The sequence below is a fragment of the Enhydra lutris genome, unplaced genomic scaffold (assembly GCF_002288905.1).
Source record: "Enhydra lutris kenyoni isolate GAN:26980312 unplaced genomic scaffold, ASM228890v2 scaffoldscaffold67, whole genome shotgun sequence".
NCBI classification, from domain to species: domain Eukaryota; kingdom Metazoa; phylum Chordata; class Mammalia; order Carnivora; family Mustelidae; genus Enhydra; species Enhydra lutris.
Genome location: NW_019154151.1, coordinates 8,207,200 through 8,215,617, shown reverse-complemented (window position 1 = coordinate 8,215,617; position 8,418 = coordinate 8,207,200). Strand labels below are relative to the sequence as shown.

General features: G+C 38.7%; 1 pseudogene; it reads left to right on the top strand.

The window, feature by feature from the left end:
• Positions 1-1,990: 1,990 nt before the first annotated feature.
• LOC111159205 lies at positions 1,991-4,498 on the top strand (annotated as a pseudogene).
• Positions 4,499-8,418: the final 3,920 nt, after the last annotated feature.

The window sequence follows — 8,418 nt, the reverse complement described above, 5'->3', positions numbered from 1 at the left end:
AAAAATGAAAGTGTTTGTTTTTCTTTAAGATTATATCCAATACAACAATATGCAGCCAATAAAAATGTTTTATGAAGAATTTTAATTCTTCTTTTCAATGTTAAATAAAAAACAGGTTAGAGTATTATATGCATTTTATCAGCTCAATTATATAAAATATACTACACATTGGACATACTAAAAAATGAAATCATCTCTAGATGGTAAGTTTAGATACTTTTTATTTTCTTTAAATCTTGTATTATTCTTATTTTCTACAATGAGCATATATTACTTTGATAATTAAAGAAAATGTTTTTCTTTTTTCTTTTTTCTTTCAAAGCAGAGCTAGTTTGTGGCAGAACCAGGACCAGACTTTTCATGTCCCCTTGCCCTCTGCCTTGTGCATCTAGAAAGGTATGGTCAGAGGTAGGTGGAGAACCAAGGGAGGGGAAGGAGAGCTAAGAGTTTCATGGAGAGTGTCAAAGGAAGATAATCTTATTCTTAGGAGATGCATGTTAAAAAACCTAGAATTCAAATTGAATGATATCTGCAACTTAGAAAACATATGCTGGAGTATTTAGAGAGTCATGATGTCTGGAGAGAAACCAGGAGGGGTAGAAGTTGACAGGGGGAGGCAGAAGGGGGAGATGAAGGAGGGATGATGAAAAGGTAGTGAAATGTTAATCTGTGAAGCTAAGTAAAAGCTATATGGCTGCTTATTGTAGTAGTCTTTAAACTTATGTATTTTAAATTTTGAAATTTTTCAAAGTAAGGAACTTGGGAAAATAGTGAGGAAAAATAGGAGGAGGTAATTACCTTGTAAATGTTTCAGAGAAATAAGTTAGGATGAGCCCTGAGAAGAATCATTTGAATGTAGGGACCAGGAGTCCACAGGATATCTTAAAGAAATAATGATTTCAGAAGGGTTGAGTGGGGAGGGGAACAAAGTCAGACTGCAAAGGTTGGCAAATTGAGTGAGAGGTAAGATAAGGCAGTAGAGTCTATGGTTGGGACTGCAATTCTGAGAAATTAGACAATGAAAAAAGAGAGATGTGAAACTGGCTTGAGAAGCAATAGAATTATGGAAATTTTCTAATATCGCTATTAATTTTCACTTTTCATGGTTACCTATTAATATATGACCTTTTATATCCCCTCTGCACATAGGCCTTTCCTGATGTATTAAATGATGAATTAGGGAACCAATAAAAATAAGTAAAATAATAATATGCACAATGCTACCATCTAGAGTATTCACGGAAAATTACACCCAGTGTTTGTTATTCATTCGGGAGGCTTGTTTAGAGTCTCTGGGTTCACGCATATGTTTGTGTGTTTTTTGCTTTGTGTAAGACATGTAGAAGGGTGCAAAGTACTCTTAGTCTAGTCCGTTGATTGTGGACTGATAGTTTGATCCCTGAGTGAAACATATAAAATTTCTATGAAGTCTTAAAATTTGATTTCAAACTAGGAGAGATGTTTTGGTAATACTTTACCTCAGTAGTGTTTTGGAAATGAAATAAAACATTTAGAAGGAGAAGAGGAGGTCAAAAACAACCTTAAGTTCAAGAATTAAGGGGGTTGGGGCGCCTGGGTGGCTCAGTGGGCTAAGGCCTCTGCCTTTGGCTCAGGTCATGATCTCAGGGTCCTGGGATCAAGCCCCGCATCGGGCTCTCTGCTCGGCGGGGAGCCTGCTTCCTCCTCTCTCTCTGCCTGCTTCTCTGCCTACTTGTGATCTCTGTCTGTCAAATAAATAAATAAAATCTTTAAAAAAAAGAATTAAGGGGGTTATTGTGTTTAGCTGGGAGAAAGTTGAAATTGCACTTGAAATTTCTTTTATTCTTCAGAAGGTTTCATCAATCTTTACAGCTAGTCTGAAGCCAAGTGTTACTGGATAATGGTGAAGGAGCACATATGGGAAAGCACTCTTGGAGAATGGTAGACAAGAGTAATTTAGGGTAGGCAGGCCTGGGCTCTTGACGTGTGTGTAGGATTTCAACTATCGAAGATGTGGGTGGACAGCAAAAGTTCCAGGCAGAGGGAACAGGGACAATACAAAGACACAAAAGCACAAGGCACATTTAGAGAACAGAGGTCAGTCCTAGAGTAGAGCTGTACTCTAACCTAGAGTAGAGAGCACGCTAGAGTATGAAATGCATTAGGGAAAGGAGTGGGAGAGAAGGTGGGAAAGGAGATGGATTGGCACTTATATACATCTCCTCTCTCTTCAAACAGAGGATTTACTCCTAAGAATATGGAGGGGGTGTCCTTGTTTTCTGTTCCTTTCTAAGGGCCTGACACTTGGCTAGGTACACAGTAAGGGTGCACTTATAGCTCCTTAGAGTTTGGCTGTCAGAACTAAGAATGAGGGTGGATGCTGAAATTTAGCTACTAGAAACATGATTCTGGTGCTTGAAATTGGGCAAGTCAAACTCCCAACTAACAACCAGAGCAGCACTTCTCAGGCTTTAATATGAATCACCTAAGGATCTTGCTTATGTGCACAGTTTGACTCCATTCAGCAGGCTGACATGGGGCCTGTGAGCTTGCATTTCTAATAATCTCCCAATGATGTCTATGTTGCTAGTCTGGGGACCAAACATTGAGTAGCGAGGATTTGAAGACTTTCCACCCCCAATTCCTTGACCTTTGCAGACTCCACACTCCTAAATGATTGGGCACAACTAAGGATTCTTCACTTAGTATAGCTGATGGAAAAGCTCAAATTTAAAGTACCTTGTGAAGATTTTCTGCCACTAGAGTTGTTGAGGTGTATTGGTACTGATATCATCTACTTCATGCCATTAAAAACAATTTTTTTTAGATGAGTATGATTCTGGGCACTGGGGTGGCTAATCAGTTAAGCGTTTGTCTCCTGATTTCCACTCTGGTCATGATCTCAGGCTTGTGAGATTGAGCCCTGCCTTGGGCTCCATGCTTGGTGAGTGGGGAGTCTGCTAGAGATTTTCTCTCTCCTCCCTTTGCCCCTCTCCCCTGCTTGCATGTGCGGGTGCTCTTTCTCTCTCAAATAAATAAATCTTTTAAAAAATAGATGAAGGAGAGGAGAAGTGAGTTGGGGGGAAATCAGAGGGGGAGTTGAGCCATGAGAGACTGTGGACTCTGAGAAACAAACTGAGGGTTATGGAGGGGAGGGACGTGGGGGGATGGGTGAGCCTTGTAGTGGGTTTTAAGGAGGGCACGTATTGCATGCATCACTGGGTGTGGTGCATAAACAATGAATCTTGGAACATTGACACAATTAAATTAAATTAAAAATAAATAGATGCATATGGTTCTACGTGGTTGGACTCAGAGTGTAATTTAGTCTATTTTTTAAAAGGATAAGCCATTTTTCTCCAAGTACACATATTTATTGATTGAACATCCCTTCTGTCTATATTTCACGTCTGTTTCCCCCTTAATAATTACAAGCCTATGTTTCTCAGTCTAATAGCTCACACAGGGACAAACTCTAGTCACTGCTATTTTGAAAATGATTATTGTTATATATATATTAAATATATAAATATGGCTGCAACAATGTAAGTTGTGCTTTTTCTCGGTGCTTTTTATTTTTATTTTCCTTATCCTTTGAGCAAGCTAAGCTGTACAAGCTTAATATTGACTCTTATTGAGTCTTCTTTCCCATCCTGCAAGACGGCCAGTGAAAAAGCTGAGAAGCCAGATACTAAGGAGAAGAAACCTGAAGCCAAGAAGGCTATGCTGGTGGCAAGGTTAAGGAGGGTAAGCTCAAGGCTAAAATGCCAAAGAAGGGGAAGCCCCACTGCAGCAGAAACCCTGTCTATTCAGAGGAATTAGCAGATAATCCCCATCAATTATGCATTCTAGAAAGACCATGTACAAGAGGAAGTATTCAACAGCTAAATCCAGGGTTGAAAAGAAGAAAGAGAAGGTTCTTGTTACTATCACAAAACCAGTTCATTGTGATAAGAAATGGCATTAGCGTAGTTAAACTTCCCCTAAATGCCTACGTATTACCCTACTGAAGATGTACCCTGAAACTGTTGAGCCATGGCAAAAAACCTTTCAGTCAGCATGTGAGAAAACTTTGAACTAGCCTCACTCCTGGCCATTTTGATAGTCCTCACTGGGTGCCACAAAGGCAAGATTGTGGTTTTCCTGAAGCAACGGAGCAGTGGCTTGTTACTTGTGACTGGATGTCTGGCCCTCAATTGAGTTCCTCTACATAGAATACTCCAAAATTTCATCATTGCCACCTCCACCAAAATTGATACCAGCAATATGAAAAATCCCAAAACATTTCACTGATACTTATTTCAAGAAGAAGAGGACTTGTAAACCTAGACACCAGGAAGGTGAGATCTTCAACACTGAAAAGGAGAAATATGAGATTACAGAACAGTGCAAGGTTGATCAGAAAGCTGTGAACTTACAAATTCTGTCAGTAGTCAAAGCTGTTCTTCAGCTTTAGGGCTACCTCTGCTCTGTGTTTTCTTCCACAAATGGAATTAATCCTCACAAATTGGTGTTCTAAATTTCTTACAAGAAACCACAATTTGTATGGAGTCACAAAAAGCCCCAAATAGCTAAAGCAATTCTGAAAAAAGAAAAACAAAACTGGAGGCATCATGATTCCAGATTTCAAGCTCTATTATAAAACTGCAGTCATCAAGACAGTATGGTATGGTATTGGCAAAAAGAGACACAAAGATCAGTGGAATAGAAAAAAGAATCCAGAAATGGACCCACAACTATATGGCCAACTAATCTTCAACAAAGCAGAAAAGAATTTCCAATGGAAAAATGACAGTCTCTTCAACAAATGGTGTTGGGAAAACTGGAGAGCCACATGCAGAAGACTGAAGCTGAACCACTTTCTTACACCATGCAAAAAAAGAAATAAAAAATGGATGACAGACCTAAATGTGAGACAGGAAACCATCAAATCCAAGAGGAGATCACAGGCGCAAACCTCTTTGACCTTGGCTATAGCACTTCTTACTAGACACGTCTCTAGAGGCAAGGGAAACAGAAGCAAAAATGAACTATTGGGACTTCATCAAGATAAAAAGCTTCTGCACAGTGAAGAAACAATCAATAAAACTAAAAGGGAGACTACGGAATGGGAGAACATATTTGCAAACAACCTATCTGGTAAAAGGTTAATATCCAAAGTCAATAAAGAACACTTCAAACTCAACACCCCAAAAAACAAATAATCCAGTTAAGAAATGGGCAGCAAACATGAAGAGACACCTTCCAAAGAAGACACCCAGATGACTAACAGACACATAAAAAGATGCTCAACATCACTGAAATGCAAATCAAAACCACAATGAGATACTACCCCACACCGTCAGAATGGCTAAAAATAACAACACAAGAAACAACAGGTGTTGGCGAGGTTGCAGAGAAAAGGGAACCCTTGTGAAGTGTTAGTGCAGCCACTCTGGAGAACAGTATGGAGGTGTCTCAAAAAGTTCAAAATAGAACTACTGTATAATCTAGCAATTGTACTACTAGGTATTTACCCAAAGGATACAAAAATACAGATTCAAAGGGGTACATGCATCCTGATGTTTATAGCAGCAAGGTCAACAATAGCCAAACTAGAGAGAGCCCACATGTCCATCAACTGATGAATGAATAAAGAAGATGTGATATATACATATATATGTATATATGTAACATTATATATTTATTAATAATATATATATGTATTACTCAGTCAACAAAAAATTGAAATCTTGCCATTTGCAATGACATGGATGGAGCTAAAGTGTATTATGTTAAGTGAGATAGTCAAAGAAAGACAAATACCATATGATCTCACTCATATGTGGAATTTTTTAAAAAAGATTTATTTATTTATTTGACAGACATAGATCACAAGTAGGCAGAGAGGCAGGCAGAGAGAGAAGAGGAAGCAGGATCCCTGCTGAGCAGAGAGCCCAATGTGGGGCTCGATCCCAGGACCCTGGGATCATGACCCGAGCCGAAGGCAGAGGCTTTAACACACTGAGCCACCCAGGTGCCCCTCATATGTGGAATTTAAGGAACAAAACAGATGAACATGTGGGAAGTGGGAAAAGAAAAAATATAGGGAAACAAACCATAACAGATTCTCTTAACAATAGAGAACAAACTGAGGGTTGTTGGAGGGAGGTGGATAGGGGATGGGCTAAATGGGTGATAGGTATTAAACAGGGCACTTGTGAAGAGCACTGGGTGTTGTATGTAAGTGATGAATCACTGAATTCTTTTTTTATAAAAGATTTTATTTATTTATTTGAGAGAGAGAGAGAGAGAGCACGAGAATGGGGAGTGCCAGAGGGAAGAGCAGATTCCCCACTGAGCAGGGAACCTGATGCAGGACTCAATCCTGGGACTCCAGGATCATGACCTGAGCTGAAGGCAGTCATTTAACTGACTGAGTGACCGGGGTGCCCCAAATCACTGAATTTTAGTCCAGAAACCAATATTGCACTGTATGTCAACTAACTAACATTTAAAATAAATAAATATTTTTCAAAGAACCTAATTAAATAACTGACCCATTAAAAAATATTGATTCTTAAAAAAATATTAAAAAATATTGATTCTTATCACTGAGAATGTCAGGATTGGTAAGAGTGGTCTACATGATGAAAATGAAAGTCATGGTAAATTGTTGCACATATCAATTAACTTCCAGTTAACTACACAACACCACATAGCCACATTTCAGCTGTGCTAAAAGGAGAAAAGCCTAAGTACATGATTATAGTCTTATTGAGAAAGATACCAGTCTTTAGGGTAAGATCAGAATTTTTTCTCCAAAACATATATATATGGGAAACTTAGGCCTAACAGTGAGATATTCATACAGTCTGAAATCTGCAAGCAAACAGAGGCTATCAATTTGACCTTCTACCTGAAACCTTGTCTATTCTCTTCTCTCAGTGTTTGGGATACCAATCTGCTGAGATATTCAGTATGACTTTACAATTCCTCATCCACCTAAATTTAATCTCTGAGAACAGCAAGATCTGTTCAGCAACCTTTAACCACCTGGAGGTCCACTTTCAAGTGTAGCTGAGGGAAGAGATTTTCTGTTGATATATACATGTATGTAGTTTTATATATTAAAATAAAAAGCATAGGAGAAAATGAGGGAATTCTGCTTTTGCATTTAAATCAATTTTTCCTTAAAGGCTAGAGCAATTGTCACACTTTCTTTTCTACCTAAAGGGTGTAGACTGCCCTAATCACTAGCACAGCCACCTAAAACCACACCAGTTTTCTGTGAGGAGGAATGAGCTTTTACTAAGAAGTTTCTCAAAGTGTCCTAGTGTGCTTTCTCTATAAGCTCAAGTCTAGAGGAAGTCAACTAAAACAAGGACCTTCTGATTCCTGGCTATTTTTAAATTCCATTTTCAGTTGAATGAGGATTCCAAGTGAATGTTAATCCTCCTTTCCTCTCTTTCTGCCTTCCTTTTTTCTTTTTTTTAAATTTTTTAGACTTTTATTTATTTTTTCAGTTTTTTCTTATTTTCACTTATTTATTTATTTATTTATTTATTTATTTATTTTTCAGCGTAACAATATTCATTGTTTTTGCACCACACTCAGTGCTCCATGCAATCCGTGCCCTCTCTAATACCCACCACCTGGTTCCCCCAACCTCCCATCCCCCCGCCCCTTCAAAACCCTCAGATTGTTTTTCAGAGTCCATAGTCTCTCATGGCTCCCCTCCCCTTCCAATTTCCCTCAATTCCCTTCTCCTCTCTAACTCCCCTTGTCCTCCATGCTATTTGTTACGCTCCAGAAATAAGTGAAACCATATGATAATTGACTCGCTCTGCTTGACTTATTTCACTCAGCATAATCTCTTCCAGTCCTGTGCATGTTGCTACAAAAGTTGGGTATTCCTCCTTTCTGATGGAGGCATAATACTCCATAGTGTATATGGACCACATCTTCCTTATCCATTTGTCCATTGAAGGGCATCTTGGTTCTTTCCACAGTTTGGTGACCGTGGCCATTGCTGCTATAAACATTCCACCCCCAAACTACTAGAACTCATACAGCAATTCAGTAACGTGGCAGGATACAAAGTCAACGTACAGAAATCAGTGGCTTTCTTATACACTAACAATGAAAATACAGAAAGGGAAATTAGAGAATCGATTCCATTTACTTATAGCACCAAGAACCATAAGATACCTGGGAATAAACCCAACCAAAGAGGTAAAGGAACTGTACTCGAGGAACTACAGAACACTCATGAAAGAAATTGAAGAAGACACAAAAAGATGGAAGACCATTCCATGCTCTTGGATCGGAAGAATAAACATTGTTAAAATGTCTATACTGCCTAGAGCAATCTACACTTTTAATGTCATTCCGATCAAAATTCCACCGGTATTTTTCAAAGAGCTGGAGCAAATAATCCTAAAATTTGTATGGAATCAG